This window comes from Canis lupus, chromosome 34 (assembly GCF_003254725.2).
Source record: "Canis lupus dingo isolate Sandy chromosome 34, ASM325472v2, whole genome shotgun sequence".
NCBI lineage: Eukaryota > Metazoa > Chordata > Mammalia > Carnivora > Canidae > Canis > Canis lupus.
Window position 1 is genome coordinate 20,228,519 of NC_064276.1, and position 20,917 is coordinate 20,249,435.

The following is a 20,917-nucleotide window of genomic DNA, read 5'->3' on the forward strand; positions in this document are numbered from 1 at the left end:
CTTCATATTTCTTGCATTGTTTAAAATTCGTTTCTGCCTGCCAGGACATAAGCTTTGCAGGGGCATAGACCTTCCTGTCTTTTTTTTTTTTTTTTTTTTTTTTTTTTTTTTAGACCTTCCTGTCTTATTCAACGAAGTATGTCTGCCTCGTGGCCAAGCTGGCTGAATTAAAGAGGGTGCAACTTTTTTTTTAAACATTTTATTTTGAAGCAATTTCAAATTTACAGAAGGGTTACAAAAACAGCATGAAGGAGTCAAGCATACCCTTCATGGACACAAGTTAACATTTTACCATCATGTTTCCTTCAAGATGTTTAATGATATGAATATTAGCATTAATCATGGTAAGAGTACCAAAATTCATATGTTGAAATCATAGCTCCCAAGGTGATGCTATAGGGAGGCAAAGCCTTTAGGAAGTGCTTAGGTCATGAGGGAGAAGCTCCCCTGAATGGGCCTGGTGCTCTTACAAAGGAGGCTCCAGAGAGAGCTATCTCTTGGCCTTCCGCCACGTGAGGACACAGCGAGAAGGGGTCAGCTGTGAACCAGAAGGTGGGCTCTCACCGGACCACGACCACACTGGTGTCTCGATCTTGGACTTCCCAGCTGCCAGAACTGTGAGAAATAAGATTTTCTTCCTGATAGGCTCCCCAGTCTGTGATGTTTTGTCATAGCGGCCTGAACAGACTAAAACACATGTGTAGAATTCTCTAGGCTTGCCAAGGGTTTTTTTTGTTTTGTTTTGTTTTGTTTTTAATGCATTAGCCTACTGACTGCTGCCTATCTCCAAGCTATGGCACCTATAAATGGATGAGAAGGGTGCGGCTCATCAGGTTCAGGTGAGATCATGCTTAAAGTCACAGCAGTGGCCAGGGCAAGAGCAGAGCTAGGAGGAGAGCTGCTTTCTCACCTCGCAGAGGGCACCCTCACTTTTGCCCAGGGCCGACTGGGTGAGGCCCATCTCGCCCTCCTCTGCCCTTACCATGCCCTTACCATGTCGGCACCCTGGGGCAAGAGTGACTCTCTGACAAAGTGAAGTTAGCAGCTGCCTCCTCCAGGCTGGGGTGCCCCTCAGACAGCTGAGAACAGTGCCACAATGTGGGCCTGAGTCACCGCATTCTTTTCCTTCCACCGCACGTGCTGCCTTCACTCAGTCCCTCTGCCCTGTGCCCGTGGCGTCCGTGTAGGGGATGGGCTGCCAGCCTGGCACTGAGCGCAGGGTCCTCAGGCGCCCTCCAGCCTGGTGACTGAGATGCCATCTGGCACCCGTCGCAGCTGCAAGGCCTCTGGTCTGGCCCCAGGAAGCAGGAGGACTGGAGCATAGTAGAAGTCTGGAGAAGACTTTCTGCTTCTGGTCCAGCCTCTGTCACTTCCTAGAAGGGACAAGGGACAAGGTCATGGTCCTCTCCAGGCCTCAGCTGCCTCGGCTGTAAAATCGAGAGAACAGATAGTTCTGAGACTGATCATGATTGCTTGATCCTGAATTGTCTCAACCCATGATTCCTATATATTCAAGGAAGATGTTTCAGGCCTTGATCCCCAAATAGGAACCCTGCCAAGCATGAGGATGCATCCATAGAGACAAAGGAGGGACAAGAAATATCATAAGGAAAGGGATCTCATATAAAAGCTATTATTAGGATTAAATGAGTTAATATGGGTAAAGCATGTAGCACCAGAGATCAAAACATATTTGCGATGATAGTGGTGAGAAGAGCATCTGCCACTGAGTCTCTCTCTGTGCCTGTCACCCCCACCACCCCTCCACGCCAGGCTCTCATGTTCTCAATTCTGAAATTCTGCAGGGGCCTCCAGTGTAATCTACTGGTGATGAGTACCTCCCCTCTCCAACCCAACCTGCATACTGCTATCTGAAGGATTTCCCTAAAACACTGTTGTGTCATGCGTCTCTCTCCTGCTCAAAACCCTTCAGTGACTTTGGCAGCCTCTTGAGTTAGGTTCAAATGACTCCTCCTGGAAGTCAGGCCCCTCAACAAACAAAGTCCCAGACTCTCTTTCCAACTATCCCCCTACATACACATACACACTCATCTATCCAGAGCTTCGGTAAACCTATGGCCCTCCAGACAAACTGCCCATCCCTTGCTGAGAGAGATAAGATGGTACAGTAGTTAAGAATTGGGCTCTGGGGTCAGAGAACCTAAGTTTGAGGAGCTGTGTGGACTTGGGTAAGTTGTATGACCTCTCTGAGCTGCAATTTTCTAATCTGTAAATGAAGATGTTATAATGGCACCTCTTGAGGGATGTTTGTGAGGATAAAAGAAGTATGGAAAGCAATGGATATAGAGTAAATATTCAATAAAAGTTTATTATTTTATCCTTGCACTGAACATGTCTTCTTTACTGCATGTCCCTTGTCTGCTAACATCTGCCTGCCTGCCTGATGAAACTCTCCTCCTTCCTCTCACTCACTCACCTGAGCCACTCCCTTCTTGCCCTTCAAAAGGTAACAGCTTGATTAAGCTTGATTTCCTCCCTGTAAAGTCCTTGGGGGCAGGGAAGAACCTTCCCCTCAGAAGTCTCTGGAAGACGTGCCCAGCACCCAGAAGCTCTCAATAAGTCTCTGTTGGGTGACAGATTGAAGGGATGTGATCATGAAGGCTCAATGATGACTAAAGTCATGAACAAGTGAAGTCTGGGGAAGCCAACACCCTGATGTACTGGGGGTATATGCAACTTCCCAAACTGGGGACTCAGGCTGGCTGAGCATGGGCTCTGAGTAGGAATGCTCCCCTTTCATCACTGTCCCAGAGGTAAAGCTGCTCGAGAGCCCAGATCCAAGTGGCCTTCTCTGCCCAGGGCCCTCTTGTGCCAGAACAGGTGCAGGGTGTGATGGACAAGCCCTGGAAGAAACAGTGCGGGGGGCTGTCAGATATTGGGGCTGTACTCGGACACATCTCTAACTTGCTAAGGCAACTTGGAGGAATCACTTTTCCCAGCTCTCTGAAGGGGAAATTTGGGCCAGATCATGGTTCTTAAAGTTCATGCCTCAAAACAGCAAAATCGGGGTCCCCCAGGAGCTTGTTAGAAATACAGATCATCAACCTCACCCCAAAATTCTGAGTCAGCAACGCTGCAGGGCCATCCAGCCATTTGTGTTTTATCCAGCCCTCCAGAAGATCTGAGGGCCACGCAAGTTTGAGAAACACTAGGCTGGACCAGCGGCGGCTTTCGAGGCTCTTCGCTAGTTTCTATTTGATATCGTTTGTAATTGCAGTGGACCCTGTTTCTGTTTGATTTGTTTGCTTCGTGTTTTCATAATGAAATCTCAGGCAGATGCCCAATATGTAAAGTAGCCTAGAGCAGAGCCTCCCTCTGGTTGACTCTCTGACTCTCTCCCCGCTCCGACTCTCCCCGTTATGCACACTGTACCCATCTAGCAGGCCTCCAGCCAGCTGAAGAGCACAGGGTTTGGAGGTTGTCAAGCGCAGTGGTGCCGGTGAGCTGCACCTCCCGAGAAGGCACCCCTGCAGGCTCCCTGCTCAGGGCCCCCAGTAGGCACTGCTGCATATCCAGAGGACTGATGTGGAGTGGGTCCCAGGCCTTGGGGAGGGTGGCACTGAGGCATGAGGGAGCCCCTGGTCAGGAGAGTGGCGGAAGCTCAGTGGTGCTGACCAGGTAGGCGTCTGTCCTGCGGCTGTTGAGCCCCATTTGAGCATGTGAGGCGGGAGCTACCCTGAGGGGGATGGAAGTCATACTTCATTTCCTCGCTGGCTACTTTGGGAGACAATATGGTACAGCTCAGATTTTATATCTTCCCTTTCATGAAGCTCAGCAGATCATGTGAAGCAGTCAAGAGGCCTGCAGAAATACTCCTCATTCTACAATGGTTTCTGTACTTTCTACTTCTCCCCTCTGGCTATGAGGATGGATGAGTCACTTGAATTCTTTATTTCATTTTCTGAGGTAAAGATGATGGTGGGGGGTGGGCGTGGGGGAAGCCCATGATCAGAGTACTTCACAAAAGAGGCCACACTGGTGGAGAAGCAGAAGGGAGAATGCTTTGAGGACTGTTATAAAGGGTAGAGGATGGCTGGGATATTCTCTAAGGGCAGAGACCCAGACAGAGGCCAGAAATTACTTCCCTGATGTAAGGTGGCATCAGAGAATGCCTGCTTTGCTCAATAGCAGAGAGAATGCCAGCAGCAGGGGATGGGGAATGGGGGTGTGCAGTGGAGGTGGAGAGGAGAAAGGTAGGTGTGGGGGCTCCCCAGTTGATGTGAAAGAGGCCATCTTCCTGATTCCGTCCCAGAATATGTGTGCCTGGTGCAGGTGGGCAGAGGAGATCTCTGTGGTCTGAGGCACTGACCCAGACAGTTATGTAATGGTGGTGTTCTCAGAAGGAAAGAAAGCGCCATGCCATGGGCAGCCACTGAAGTCCTCCCAATGTAGAGAGACCTCTTTCTTTTGGTCCCAGCACTACAGAATGGCACCCACGTCCCTTCAAATCACCGTGCTTTGGTTTCCACTTCTGGAAATAGAGAATAATTGTAATATCAACTCACATCTGAGAAAACACATAAAGCAGGCGTGATGTTAGCAGCTACCGTTTGTCCAATGTCCCCAGATACAGCATGCTTCATATCTGTGATCTCATCTGGTCCTCCAGTCAATCCTGGGTGGAAATTGTCATCCTCGCGAGGAAACGTAAGACTTGGAGAGGTTGCGTGTTCTCCCAAGATCCCAGAGCAAGTCAGTGGTGGTACAGATTTACTGATTCCCAGTTCCTGGTTTTCTCCTAAGGCCTGCTGCTTCCCTGTTAGTGAAATAGGAAGACCTTTCAAGAGAAAGATTACTCCTTAGTTGTGCCATTATGGTTTCCTGTTGCTTCAAATGCTTGTGATCTTCACAAACCATATTACATTCCTCCCTCCCCCCACTCAGCCTTTTCTCTCCATGAAGACTGGCCCCATGCTTCCCTGGGACAAGTTGGCAGGAAACTTGCCTGTGACTTTTGCCCTATTTACCCCTTAGTCCAGACATAATTCCTTAGGATTCCACGGGGCTCGTTCCATTTTCTAGTCTCAATTAGAGTCAGTGGGAAACATTACTTTCCTATAAACTCCATTAAGTTCAAAGACTATTTAAACATTGAGATTGTATGACTTTATAACCTAGGAGGGTTAAACAAAGGTGTTCTGGGGGGCGGGGATTATTGCACGTGGTCATAAATCACTGAGTTAAGATGAGAAGTGTGTAGGCTCAGGAAATGGGCAGTTCTGTAGCTGGGGGCCTCTTCCCACCTGCTCACGTGATGGCAGGCCCCTCACCTGTCTCTGAATTCCCTTTTCACCACATTTCTGAAATAAGGGTGGTAACAGCTGTCTATGAAATGCTTTGTGACCAGGCAGCAGGCGTTGTACTGTGGCCAAGTATTATGGAACAGATGAGCTTTGTCTGAACCCATCTCCCAAGGCATTCAAGTGTGGAATATTTGGAGGAACACAAAATGCCATTGCTGGAAGGGTGTTTTAGCAGTGACCTAGCCAAACCAACCACTCTCTAAATATATGCTCTTTACACTACTCTCATGGGAGGATGATCCAACCTTTGCTTGAATACCTCCTATGACAGCAAGCTCACTATTCCGTTTCTCTGTTGTCTATCTCTGTTAGGAAGAGGAGTTTCAGAAAGATGATTGCTTTTAATTTCATTCCTTGCCTCCAGTCTGTCCTCCAAGAATACCCCAAATGAAATCTAGTTTCTACCTCCACTTCCACTCTTTTCAGGCACATGATGTACTTGAGGATGGCTTCAGTGGTCTTTCCTTCAAGAGCCCCTTGTTGCCGTGTGGGCACCATGTTTGGGGGAGGTGGAAAAGGTGACATTGAGGTGTTGGGCTCTGCCTTTGTCTCTTCCAGCCTTTGAGGACTAGGAACAAGGCCCCTCCTATACAGCCTCACATCTATGACTCTACTGGGTGCATGGCAGCCAGGCCATTTTACTATGTAGCTTATCAGTCAGAGTGCTATTTCTTGCCCCTCCGCATAAGGACACAGTCAAACATTAATAAGAAAATTTAAAAAGGAGGAATGGATTAATTGAGTGTAGGATGAAATATTTCTATGATGGTTGCTGCACTGAGTTGGAAAAGAAAGGCGCTTGCTCTGTGGTGCGCACCTGTGGCCCTTGGAAGGGATATTGATCACAGATGGACTGGACTTCTGTTTAGTCATCTAGGGATTAGAAGCCACTAGTCCCTCCTTACCATGCACAATCCTCAAGACTATAGGCTTACACAGGACAGCATTAAAAAAAAAAAAACTGAAAAGGAGATTTATTCTACGCCAATGGCAAAGAGTTTCTGATAGCTCAAATGTTTGACATTCTAGGCTTCGTTTTCTATCTCAGGAGCAGAGTAGGGAAAGACAAAGGGATTGGAGTCTAAATGCCTGGGTTTGGGTAGGGGCTGTGTCACTGCTTGGTTAGGTGATTATTAGGCAATCACTTCACCCTTATGAGTCTCAGTTTTTGAGTCAGTAAAATGGAGAAAGAAAAATTCCTCAACTGTGGGGGAGGATGTGTGTGTGTGTGTGTGTGTGTGTGTGCATGCACACATTATTTTCAGGATTAAATGAGTGTAAATTTCTTCTGTATACTTCATTAACTATCGTCACCTTTAGAATAGTCTGCCTAAAAGTCCCTTGCCAGTCATCCAAGATATCAAGTGCTTCTTTGTAAGGTGACAGCTTTTTACTGCATTCGGTCTTCTGGAAAGTTGGATTATATAAATACAAGCTTGAATCTTTACCATTCAGTCAGCATATATTAAAGAATATAACATAACTCTTAAGTGGTTCTACAAATGTTGGGAAATGGAAATCTTGTCTTCTATTTTGAAATCTTTGTCATATATTATAGATCCAGTCTCATGTATCTTTATAGTTTGTACATCAGGTCACTAGGAGAATGTCAATCATAAAGGAATCATACCCAGTCTAGGACCTTCGTTTGTTTGCTTTCCACCCACGCATTTATTCATCCATTAATTCATCCACCCAGTGACCATGTTTACTATGTCTCTGCTATGTGCTGTGAAGGATCCAGTGTGGTCCCTTGGCCAAAGAGCTCACAGTATATCTGGGGATATAAGAAGTATGCACACATAACAGCAATATATGGCAGGATGAAGTAAGTCCTACATGTTATATTCAAACAAGCTGCTGTGGAAACTTGAAGAGGAAGCAGCTAAATCCATCTCCCCATGAGTAGGGAGAGGAGGATGGTTTCATGTTAGCTTTACCTGTCAGAACAAGTAAAATGAAATTGAAGCACACATACAGTGAAAGAGTGTAGGGCTCTGGAGGTTCCTGTCTCCCTCATTTCCTAACTGTGTGGCTTTGAGCAGTTCTGTCTCTGAGCTTTCTCATAATAGTATCCATCTCTTAGAATTGTTGTGAAGGTTAAATGAGATAATATGTTGTCTAGCATGTAGTAAGAGGCCGAGAAATGTTAGTTGATATTGTTATTTCACACAGGAGGTGGAGGCTGAGGTGAGACTCTATAGAGGAGTTAAAATTTTGAAAGAGTAATGGAAAGCAAGATGTTCCAGACAGAGAGAACAGTCAGAGCAAAAGGGGAAGAAAGTTTTCAGAGAAAGATGAGCAGCCCTATCTAGTACCACACAGTGAGGGGCCAATCATCAGAATGGGTGGGATTGGTGATGGTTGGTGGAAATTGCCAATCGTGGAAGGCTAAAGAATCTGATCTTAGTAGGTAAGGAGTTTCTACTGAGGTATGCGTGCTTCCAGGAGAGTGTGTAAATCATACTGAAATCTTCATTTATATATACGTTTATTTACATAAGAGAAGTTTAAAAGTCCTATTATTTCCTATATGAATTATTTACAGGATGTTTGTTGGGGGTCAGATGACTTTATGTCACATCTCCAACTAAGCTTATTCTGAGGGATGGGTGGGGGTTCTAAGTCCCAGAGAGCCCAGGAGGTATTCATACTGATGTTTTCATTTAGTTGGTTTCTTAAATTTTTGGATTCTTTACCTAGATTTAACTAAATAAACCCTGACAAAATGGACAACTGGTTTTAAAAAATTCCTGCAAAAAAACAAGCAAACAACAAGAAAATGGCAGAGATGACTTTTCTCCTATTCTTGGTTTTCCACTGGCCACATTTCAGGGGTTAAAGCCAATGATGACCTAATCAGATGTAGCAAGCAATAGGCCAAAAAGAAAGAAAGAAAGAAAGAAAGAAAGAAAGAAAGAAAGAAAGAAAGAGAAATTCTCAGGAAGAGAGCTTGAAATATGGGTTCACATTCACTGTTATTAATTAACTGTTATTAATGATGAACTCTGTCTGGAGTGTTGATTGTGTCTTATGATGGTAGGAAAGATAGTATGATATTATGAAGATTAGCATACATTGTATTCTCTATTTTATATTTATATCTTCTTTTATAATTTGTTTTACTTTATTTTTATAATATGAATAATATATTGGCATGGTTTTGCACACATGCACATACACGTATTATAAATCCATTTGGTCACACAGGCAAATCTTTTTTACCAGTGGCGCTTAAAAAAATTTGGAGGCTTGCTGATTGTGGCCATGGGAAACCATTATTGGAGGGCCTTGAGTAGCGGGAAGCATGATCCAAGCTGTGTTTGGGGTGATAAACTTCACCACATTTTCTCAAGGAAAAAAAAGTGTTGCGCAAGGAATCAAGGAATAAGGAGGAGGAGTCCGAAGAGAGCCATTAAACAACTTGGTTTTTCTCCTTTTAAAAATGTTCTCTCTTTCCTGCTAAGGTAAACTCTGGACCACCTCAAATCACCAGCAGGAGCTATGTAGGATATGTTCTCAGAGCCAGGCTTTCTCTGGCTGCCTGCACAGGAAGAAGACTGCCTAGATCATCCATCAGCTAATTTCCAGTCCTCTACAGTTTCTACTTTATAAGAAGCCAATCCTAAGCCAGTCCTCAGCTTTGACTCACAACAGAGGTGACTGAGCTTGTCATGGAGGTTCCAGGCTTTCCTACCTGAAGGAAGCAGAATTCTAGAATCATCAGAGGCATGAGCTCTGGAGTCAGGCAACCTATGTCCAGCTCTGCTAGTCATTCCTGGATGCACCTTAGCTCACCTTACCTTCATTATGCCAGTTTCCTCATCTGTGAAGTGGGGATAACCATCATACCTGGGCAGTAGTGTTGGGGAGTAAATAAGATAACGAATGTAAAAGACAATACAATCCCTGGCATAGAATAAATTCCCAAGGAATGTGAGTTCTCATTACAAAGGAATGAATTGGAGCATGGTCTGAAGGGCCCCAGGGGAAAAAAAGTGAAGGAGGCTTCCAGGAATACAGATCCTTTAATCTCCTTAAAGCAATATCCAAACAAAAGTATAAATCTCTATGGAAGCCAGCAAGCTCAGAGATGCCAGTTGGGGGGGGGGGGGGGGGGTTGGGATGGTTGCCTCTGAGTCATCTGTCACTTCCGTCATCTCTGGCTATTGCCACAGTTTCTTGTGAAAAATTATGAAATAAATGGCCTGAGCAGTAATGCCTGGGTGAATAGGTGAACCACGGTGTGTGGCCAACCGTCTGTGCACTTTACATATTCTTAGGTTTAGTGGCCACTATGTGATTTAATTTCCTTAGAGAAAAGAAAGGCTAGTAATCATGCTCAGGAGGCCTTACAAATGCAAAGTGAACATTCCAAAGCCTTAAGTACCGGGTGGGATTTATGGGATGAAAAACAATGGGGTGGGTGGCAGGAGGAAAGTCCGCTCAGTTGTAGGCACACCCTTTTGTTTCCCAGATGTAGGAGTCCAGAAACAAGGACAGGTAATTGTGGGAATAATTTGGTTATCACACCAATAACTTTGCTTCTTTATACTGGGCCAGAGAATTCCCGAAGTGCTTTCGTATGTGATGACATCAATGAGGGTGATGATAAGAATAAATTCTTTCACTTGGCCCTTTATCACCTTCTTTCTCTTTCAATCTCCCAACAGTTCCTGCAGAAGTATTAGGATCCTCGTTTTACATGTGACAAAACTGAGCCTCAGAGACTTTGAGGAACCTGATCATAATCATACAACTTTGAAGTAGTAGAGTCAGGTAAAAACCCAGGTCTTTAGGTGAAGGCAGAGTCTTCTTTCTACCTTACCACTGCTACCTCCCCATTCTGCTCACATAATCTTCCTAAAATAGGCCAGATCCCTTCGGTCTGGAGGGAGCTTTCTTGTTCTATTGGACATTTTACTCTCACAGGCAGATCTGACCATTGCATTCACGTCGCTTTGTCAATTCCCCTATGACAGTGTGCATTACACCATATGGTGATGATCTTCTTATGAGTGTCTCTCCCACAGGACTGTGATCTCCTAAAGAACTGGGATGCAACCTAACTCTTCTGTATGTGCCCAGAACCTAGCTTGGAGCCTGGAGTGTGGTAGCTGCTTATTGATTGGATGATGCAAAATGAATGCCTCCAAACCAAATGTCCTCCTTACCTTTTCCTCCCTCTTCTATTCCTGTCTGTCCTTCTAGCCCCAGCTTAGGGCCCATGATGTGATCCATTGCTTCTGAACCTCTATGGAATCAGAGACTCTCAGCTATATTCTTAGAGCATATGTATCTTATCTCTTCAGCCTCCAGAGTTCTTGAGGGTAAAGATTACATCTGAGTGTCCAATAGGTCCCTTATGGGATCTAGGCTGGTTCAAGGTGGAGTGGGTGTATGGTAAGTGCCCTTGCCCACATTCATATGGTTGCCTGCACTTTGGCAAGAGTTGGTGGGACAGGTTGGTGGCTGAGCCCAGGATGCCTTGGCAGAGACCTAACTGGTAAGGGATAGAAAAAGCAGATGGCCAGGAGCCCAGTCTTTACCTGGCTTATCAGTATGCTTCTTTCTTTCGCAATTACTGAAACTATGTCTCATGGACACTTTTGCAGATGCGGAATTCCTTGAAGCCAGACAATAGATCGCTAAAGTGATCAAGCTTCAGGGCAAAAAGTTATCACTGCAACTTATTTGTGTAAAGGAGATGTGTGAACCAGACATTCATTGTCAGGAAGGAGCATATACAAGGGACCCAGTGCACCAGTTGGATGTGAACAGAAACAAACCAGGGAACTGGGATGCTGTGCTAGTTAATTAGTGAGTTGGTAAACCAGTAAGTTAGTTTGCTTAAATGAGGGAGGAAGACTGTGTTTAAAAATAAATTAAAGGAGGGTAACAACCAACAATTTCATCAAGTTGACCCAACAATTCCACTGTTAGAGATTTATTTTAAGAAAAAAATCCAAGACTAGGAAAAAGGATGGCAGAAAAGTGGCCAAAGCAGTATTATGGATAATAGAAGTGAATTGAAAATAATGTAAATTTCCCATAATACTGTTGGAATGCTGATATATTGACACTGACACTATATTCACTAAAGTAATATTTTAGGCCATTCAAATAGGTCATTTGAAAGACCACACCGGAATTGTCCATTGTATGATGCTTAAGGAAAAGACTAGAACACAAAATCATATTTGTGTTGCATGTCCAACTCTGTGAAAAAATATGCTTTTTTGGAAAAGAAAGAAAAGAATGAAAATAGATGATTTTAAAGATAGTAAGTTTGTGGGTGGCTTTTTATTTCCATAATCATGGTATTATGTTTTTGTATAATATAAAAAAAAATTTATGTTAATCAGATGCTTAAAAGAAAAATACCTTAACAAAAGGTGTGTTGCACCCAGCAGTCATGTCAGGAAGCTAAACATTAGACATGATCCTTTTTGTACTCTTGTCTTCAAACACGGGTCCAGTTTAGATTTCTTTTACTGGTAACAAGTTTGAAATTGCATACTTGAAAATCTGAAAGACTTGGGACAAGTAGTTATAGATATGAATATGGAGATGGAGATGGATACAGATATGGATATAGATATAGTTTTCCCTTGAAAGACAGACCTCGTGAGCCCTCTCATGTATCACATGTCTCACGCACAACGACGCGTGTATATGAGAAGGAGAAAGATTATGATGTGCACATTTAATGCCCTTCAAAATGAATGAGAGCTTAAAAATCAGGGACACAGTGTTTAAGGAATCCAAGTGGGAAAAAGTTCTGGTCTTGTTTTCAAATGTTTGCCAGACACCCAGTCACCACCTGTCTTTCCCATATAGGTCTCCCTGTCGATCTGTTCTGGGAGTTAGCCCTGCAGAGCATCTTAGCAGTTGGAAGACCCAGACATCTTTGAGTTCACAGAAGATTAGTGGTCTGGGTTCTGAGTAAGTATCAAAGTATCAAAACCATAAACAGTATCAAAAACCATAAACACTCCTACCATCCTAAAACACTTCGATGTGGGTCTTTCAGGAATCCTATTTTTCTAGCTCTTGGAAAAAAATCCCAGGTCTTCCCACTAGATTAGCTCATTTGTCTGCTTCCCTCAGACAGTAGCAATTGGAATTGTTAATAAAGCTATTAAAACAATACTTCAATTAAAAATGAACCAGTAAGTTTTACATACGACTTTTTAGCATTTTTATGGATTATATATTATGCAGTATCAATATCACAGAAAGTGATTACATATCTCTATTCCCTATGTCACAATTTTCACAGGCATTCAAAGTTCTAATGTGGGCAGTATTTCTTAAGTTTTCCTCCAGTATTTTTGTAAAGCTAGAATATTATAGCAAAAAAATGAATACAGCAGTATATTGCTCAATTTATTGCGATTTTTCTTTAATAGACACCATACCTTGAACTATTACAGCCAGAAAATGGATGGATTCCATGGTTAGTTTTAGCATTTATATATGAATCTTCTCTCTCCTAATTTTCTTCTGATTTTACTATATTTTATTGGAATATAATTTATATTGCATATTGACACAGTGGCTTTCAATTTAGAAAAACTATTTTCTTCAAATAAATAAATATACCTTTAAAAGTGAACAGTCAAACTTTGATCTGTTTTGTTATAATAGTTTGCTTAACAGTATTAACAGCAAGCAATAATTCACACCAAATAACAGGGGATAAGGTAAATTCAAAATTAGTTTTATTTTTCTCCAAAATTAATTTTATTTATCTATGTCTAAAGTGTCAATCTTTTAAATAAATGACAAAAGCTGAAAATTGCTTTCTTAGTTTTTTACTTAAGTCAAAACCTGTTCTTTTTCATAAGAGATGTAAAACCAGTTAAAATGATCTTGACATTCTTGTTTTCCTATCCAGTATAGTTCAATGACATAAATAGCCATTGTGCAATATACTTGGAGCAATCAAGTTGTACTGGACAATATTTACATTTAAAAACTTTACTTTTTTTTGTATTTTATTACCCATTTAGTTAAGAGTCTCATTGTGAAATTGCCACCCCAAATAATAAAAATTCATTCTGTTACTTTTTATCCATTTCCATGTTTGGCACATTCCAATACCTCATTCCAAATAATTTCTTCTAGATCCTGAAATTTCCCTGAAAAGATTGCTCCATTTGTGCCATGAAAAGCATCATTACATTTGGCTAAGTATTGGCTAAGTAATAATTTTCTCAAAACTTCATATTAGCATTCAAGCATTTGTTTGTTTTTTTTTTTTTTTGTATCTTACCAATTGTTTTGTGGCTTTTCCCTGCAGTTCACATAATCATGCATAAGTATTTTTGTATGCAAGTCAGTTTGTCCACTTTCATTATTTCTATCTTAAAGATTTAAGCAGGTCACCTCTTTATTTCTCATCTCTTCAATCTTTCTTATTTTCTTAGATCTTCCCATTGCCTTTTCTATTATCACCTAGATTTATTATTTTCATTTTCAATGATTTAAAACCGTGCTGTCCAATGTAATTGTCACTAGTCACATGTAGATATTTAAATTTAAATAGATTAGAATGCAATAAAAATAAAATTAATGTTAAAATCCCTCAGTTGTACTAGCCACATTTCACATGCTCAGTAGCCACATATATCTAGGACTATCGTTTTGGCAGCATGCATAGAACATTTTCATCATAGCAAGAAATTTTACTGGACAGTACTGATCTAAAGATGATAAAACAAGTTATTCATTTGCATTCAAAGTGTATAAAATTGAGTATATTTCATTAAAAATGTAAACAAAAGTAAATGTAAAAAAATTAAAATTAATACTTTTCATTTTCTTTTTTTTTTTTTTACTTTTCATTTTCAAAAATATTTCTTCTAAAATACTTTAAATATCAGAGTATTAATTAATGTATAAAAGGAAACTACAAATAAGTTATAATTAACATATCAACATTTTAAATAAAAATTATTTCCATAAAGCTAATTTTTTAAATTTACTTTTTAAAAATTAATTAAATCTTACTTATTTGTTTGAAAAGTTAAACTATTTATGACAGCTTTTAATGCCTACTTTGTTGAAAATGTTATGTATCTGTATCGCACTTTTCATATAGATTATGTCTCAACCTATGTATATACAAATTTAAGAGTAATATGAGTTGTTTTTAATTTTGCAAAATATTCCTCAGCTGCCATATAAAACAGCTGGAAATCCATGTTAATTGAAGACTATCTCCAGAGTCACGAATTAGAGCATAAAGAGAAGCAAGTAAATGGACACTAAGCACTACATTCTTATCAAGAATCTATTACACTTACTCTGTCTGAGAGGAAGGGATTCAGCATGTGAATTGTTTAATTTCTCTTACCTAAGTGCTGTAATGATTCAAATCCTCCCTGCTCTCCAAAGCAGTATCCATATGCAAAGTCTATAGTGGAATGACCCCCAAATTATATAGCATCCAGATACAGTTGCCTTTTGTTTCAAGGACCTGTGGCAAAAGATCTGAAGATCGGGGGACCTAAATGGTGCTCCTCACAAGAATGGATATATTTGGTTATCGTCTTGCTGTGCCAGCTCTGAAAACTGGATCTTGAATAACAAAAGTGTCCATGCTTTCTTTTTCAGATTTCTTTGTTTTCATGTTTATGGTACGCATCGGTGACCATCCTCAAAGGTAAAGCCACCGGCCCTCTGGCCTGGGCCTCAAGGCCATGTTAGTCAAGAGCCAGCCACATGGGTGTGTTAAGTGACAGGGCTAGGGAAAGCCAGCTGGACAGGCCTACAACATACACAATTGATGAAGCACTTCCAGGTACTACAACCCAGGTACTCTGCAAGGAAGCCCAGGGAGGAAGGCATTATTATCCTTCAAGCCCATTTTACAAAGGGCAAACTGAGGCCATAGAAGAGGGAAGTCACTTGCTCAAGACAACAGAGCTGATAAGAGGTAGAGCCAGGGTTCAAAACCAGGACTATTTGAAGTCAATGCTCTTTGCCTAATCCCTCCACAGTCTCTCCTAATGTGGACAGCTGGCTGAGCTGTGGTGGGGTGGGGGAGAGCCTTGGTTCCCTGGACTCAATCCTCTGAAGGGAAGCCAAGAGCTTGGTGCTGAAACTACCTTCCTTTTAGGCTGAGGATAGACCTGAAGGCCACTGAGTTGAAGCCTAAGTGTGGATCCCTGGCAGGAAGGCGCTTGGGCGAGAGCTGTTGCCACCAATACATGGGTCTACTCACATCTCTACTCTGCCCAGAACTTGCGATGGGCTCCTCGGTGCCTTCTGCACAGGCCACATTCCATGGCATCTTGTTAAGAATATTTTCAGTCTTGCCCCAACCAACTTATTCCACAATCTCCCTTCCACCCCCACTGGCCTCCAGCACAGAGCCAACTTCAGTCTCCATGCACTCTGTTCTTTTGCCCCTCCTGCTTTTGAATGAACTGCTCCTCCACCTAGAATGCCCTGATTCTTCTCACCTGTCAGGAGATACCTTACACATCTGTCGGGTTATACTTCAAACATCACTCCTTGGTCACTTGTTCCCAGATGCCCACAGGAGTTGGGTCACACCCTCCTTTGAGGCCTCTAGAACTTCATTCTGAGCTAAGTCAGAGCCCCATCCATCATCACAGCAGATTTTGTCTATATATCCACTAGACAGTGAGCTTCTGGGTGACAGAGGCTGTGTCATATTGATGTCTTCATTCTCTCCACCCCCATCCCATGCTCTAAGCACCAACCCTAAGATATAGCAGCCTCTTAGTGAGTATTGAGTGTTGACTGAATGAATAAATAAGAGCCAAGGGAAGATGACCTTGAGGGCTTGGTTTCCTGGGAGGAGATTTTGCCCTCAGCACCCACAGCCCCCTTTGAGCAATGTCCCATCCATGGCATTGAGCCACTATCTGGGGCCATTGCACCAGCAGGAGCTTAGGGTGGGGCTGGTGTGAAAACAAACAGGGAAGACAAAAACAAGGGGTGTGTTGAAACCTTGAAAATGTTCTATTCCTTGGTGTTCAACCTTGCCACACCTTCTAAGTCAGGTGGGTTCTTCGTCCGCTGCCCTGAGAAGATCCATTGTAGCTATGGGACTTTGGGATCAGAGCTGAGGGGGCGAAGGAGAGACAAGGGAATGTGAAATTGGCTTCCTTGTTTAGCTTTTCTCATTGTGTGAGTGTTTGTCTTTCCAGACAGAAGAAACCCTGACCTTCCCCGGCTTTAATTACCTAATTATTTTGACACCTTGGGCTGTTGCATCACCATAACACACTGCTTTGTCAGGGACACCGCAATTGGGTGTATCTACAGTTTGGGAGATGCAACTGACAGGAAACGAGTTTTGACAGTCTGGGAAATGTTGGGCAGAGGAAGGGTTCTGGATGGGGGGGAGCAGAGGAAGAGATGGGGGTGGCAGAAAAGGGAAGAAAGAGGAAGTGTTCTGTAGGGTGGGAAGAGAACATTCCAGGAAAGGGGGCAGCAAAGTTTGCAATGCTGGGTGTCTCTGGACGATTTTTCAGGTAGAGCTTCAGGGAGCTGGTGCCCAAGCAGGCAAACTGTTGTGCTACAGGTCTCCGAAAGGAACAAAATTAGAGAACCCACATTCTCATTCTAGGGGCGACCTCTGGTTGAGTTTTCTTTACCCAAGACCTCAGTTTCCTCTCCTTAGGAATAAGGCCAGATTTGGACTTTTTCCTCACATGCCCCAGAATGCTTCTTACTGAAATATTCTTGAGACAAAAATGGAAGAAAGAAAACAGAAAACTTGACAAGTAGTACTATTCAAGCAGCTCATATTGAAGCTTCTGAAGACAAACATGGTTAGAGCATTTGTCAGAATTATGAAACACGGCCCCAGCCAAGTTCAGTCCCAGCAAAGTATTGTATATGGAGGAACCAAAGAAGCACATGATGTAGAGAAGCTAAAAGACTGGAAGATCCAAAAACTTGAGGACAAAGCAGTGCGTTTCCATGGTCTCAGCCTGGGATGGGAATCAGGAGATCTGGGTTTTATTACTTTACATATGTGGATCTGAATCTCCCAACTCTAGAATGAAGGAGTGAATCTCTGTGGGGTTTCTCTTCCTCGGGCTAGGGTGCAGGGTTACATAGCAAGGTACTGGAGGCCAGTTAAGTATGACACATCTTCCTGGAACATCAATTTTACCTGATGGCAAACATTTTAAAACATTGTTTTTCATTCAGAAATCAATTTGTGTGCTCGATAAATATTTATTGAGCCTTGGCTGTATGCCAGTTACTGTTTTAGGCACTGTTTTAACATCAAAGTAAATATGGATATATTATGGAGAAATGTGCATAATTTATATGATCTAAGGTAAACAAGGGTCCCTAAAATTATTTTTTCACATGCAGGGGCACTTCTGGCTGTGTTCATCTACCCTAACCTCAAGAAAATCATACATATTTGTTTTTTGCCCCAGGGCACAGTGCAATGGACAGGTGTGCCTGTGGTCATTAGTCCCTGTCCGGTAGATATGACCAATACTGTTCTGACCACCTGAAAATAAGAAAAGCTTTCTGTTGGACAACAGGCTGGATGTTCATATCCAGCAGACAAAAGTGAGGAAAAGTAACCTTTAATAACTACCATCACCTGCCTATAGGTAGTAAGTGTATTAGCCTTTTTAAAACAATTTCATGTAACCTTCATAACCGTCCACCCGCAAATTCAGTATCGCTCTCCCCATTTGACATCTCAGGAGAGGAAACAGAGGCTCGAAGATGTATAGGAATTTGATCAAAGTCTCAGGACTAATAAATGGAAGACATAAGATTCCATCCTGCTTTTTGGCCTGGCTCTAAGCTAATCCCCTTCTCACTCTATGACCCCATCCTCTGAAGGTGACAGTGATCCTATTGTCTCTCCCCTTGCTATCTCTCTCTCTCTATCTCACAACAGGGCAATGTAGTCCTAAACCCAGATGCCTAGGATGCAGTATTAGAGAGAAAATGTACACGACCTCATCCACAGAACCACCAAATGTCAGAATTGGACAGGATCGTAGAGGTTGTCCAATATCCTTGTTTGCAGGGAGGAAACCTGGGGCCTGGGTTATAAAGCGAACATTTGTGAGAAGAAACTCTGATGTTAGCAAGACTTATATCAAGGTTCAGCACTGCACATACACCTCATCCCCCGAGACCCTGAAGTCCCTTAAATCTCCCAGGATTCACTTTCCATCTCTATAAAGTGAGATGAAAGAGTGAAATAATGCACACTCAGAAGGCTGTTGTAAAGCCTGTATAAAATCATGGACATGCACGTATGCCCTCAAGTACAGATGTATCTGGCTCACCTGATTCTCCCAGCACAGACCCAGTCCTCAGACAAAGGCATCCTGACTCCCAGTTAAATATCTCCTACTGACCCCAGTGTTGGAGACCGTCCACGCTATTTTTTTGTTTGTTTGTGTTGTGTGGATTTTAAAAGATTTTATTTGTTTATTTATAAGAGACACACAGAGAGAGGCAGAGACATAGGCAGAGGGAGAAGCAGGTTCGCTGTAGGGAGCCCGATGCGGTACTCGATCCCAGGACCCCGGGGCCAAAGGCAGATGCTCAACCACTGAAGCACCCAAGCACCGCCCCCCATCCATGCTGCTGCAAAGAAGCTGCAGCCCCCCCAGCAACAGGCTGACAATCCTTTGCAAAAGAGGGATGAGCGCACACTTTTATAACCCGAGAAAACAAAGCCAGCAGCGCACGGTCTGTCCTTACCCTAAGATGCTCCTTGTGGGAGGGCAACACACAACACAAATAGCATGGTTAAGTGCCTGGAGTGAGCTGGCCACTGTGCCCAGAGCAGCCTAGATGAGGTCCCTCTTCTTCAGGAGCAAGTCCTGGGGGAGGGAGGGGGGGTGAGGGAGTTTCCCCAGAGGAAGTGACTCACTCAGGGAGTGTCCCTTTGATACGGCAGGAGCCAAGCCAAATCTGTTTTGATTACTACAACATCAAGTAATTGATGCCCCCCACCCCCACCCCGCCACCACCACCCTCAGTTTCTCCCCAGGCCCTCTCCTCTGAATCCACAAGGTAAATTTATGGGCAGAACATTCTGCAGGGTCGTGCCAAACATGGAAGTGCCAGCTCCTCTGGAGTGCCCTCTTTAAAGTTTTCCAAGTGTGATCCTGCTATCACCACATCAGCCCCGAGAGGAGAAACGTGGGAAACATTCACCCCTTGGGGATATCACTGGAGAAACTAAAGCCCAGAAAAGATTCATTGTCTGCCTGTGAATCAGTATTGGAAAATACTGGAACCCAGGAATCAATCCTGGTTCCTGCTTCTCAAGCTCAGCCACCAGGCCCTTCCCAGCCCTTGCTTTGTGGCCTCCTGGGGACCAGAGTCCAAACCTCCATTGGATGTGGAAGCCCCGGCACCTGCCTGCCACCACGAAGGGCATGGCACATAATAGGCACTTGGCACAAATGTCGCTCAGCGACCAAGACATCAACTCTTCTCTGAAGCTTCCTGGTACGCTCATCTGTAAAGCGTCGGGGTTATATTAGATGATCTCCGAGACACCATCCATTTCTAACTGCTATGCTTAGGCCAGCTAAGCACCTTAAGTTTGTAAATGGGAATAGTGCAAAGCATCACGATGACGAAAGGAGGTTGAGGGCCGAAGGATGGATGGAGGACCTACCGCTGGACGTGCAAGGGTTAAAAATGAGGGAGAGGTATGAGATTCAAGCCCTGACCTCACAGGGCCCACAGCCAGGGGCAAGATGACATCCTTGCCAAAGATAGGATTGGCAAGCAGGGCTGCTCAGTGGAAAGAACCTCCCTAAGCTTGGGAGTCAGGAGACCCAGGTGCAAAACCTTTGTTTTGTCAGCAGATCCTGGGAAAATTACTTCCTTTCCCTGGACCTCTTTGGTTTTAAGTCATAACTGCCCATTCTTCCACAACGTCATGGAAGGGAGATCTCCCTCCCTCTCTCTCTCTTTTTAGATCTTCTATCTCTTAATAGGGAGGAGCAGAGAGATCCGCCTTCCTACTACCTGGGATTCTTTCTTCAAAACATGGGTCACATGACTGACATTGCTCATGTTTACATGGAGATTCTTTGGAGCAGACCTCACCATGGTCCTAACCCCATGTGTAGAGAACTGTGTAGAAACCGGAGTATGTTGTAGACCTTGATCTCTAATTCCTCCCAACATAGTCCCTGTCCCTTTTGTTTGTTAATATCTTAGCTCAGACACCTTGTACAGAGGAAATAATGGACTCTCTGGGCTGGAGGAGATCTTCAGGTCTTTCCATCTTAATCTTCTTTTATCTTGACATCCACACATCCAAGCTCTGCTGAGCATCCCCAGAAGCAAGGGTCTCACTGTCTCCCATGACAACTAGTTGCATCTGGGACATTTTTATTTATTAGAAAACTTTTCAAAGAAAAGCTGACAGCTTCCTTACTTAAAATAAGCTTCAGTGCTGTCGGTGGTCAGTTCACCAGCTGATTTCTTGGGATCTGTCTCCTACAAAATGTTTGGGTGTTCTCCTAGAGGATTATCCTTCCATATGGATCATAGTTACAGAACGCCTTGGCAGGTGTTCCCACCTCCCGCCTCCCATC

At 43.3% G+C, this 20,917-nt stretch overlaps 1 long non-coding RNA gene across 2 annotated transcripts; it reads right to left on the minus strand.

The window, feature by feature from the left end:
- Positions 1-231: 231 nt before the first annotated feature.
- LOC118353243 (uncharacterized) lies at positions 232-19,179 on the minus strand. Of its 2 annotated transcripts, XR_004811805.2 has the most exons (4): positions 19,059-19,179; positions 15,797-16,425; positions 4,527-4,798; positions 232-1,427 (listed from the first exon to the last, which is right to left on the minus strand). It is a non-coding gene; the product is annotated as an uncharacterized LOC118353243 (long non-coding RNA). The 2 variants fall into 2 exon arrangements; XR_004811807.2 differs by lacking the exon at positions 15,797-16,425 and having other exon boundaries at positions 19,059-19,167.
- Between the last annotated feature and the right edge of the window lie 1,738 nt (positions 19,180-20,917).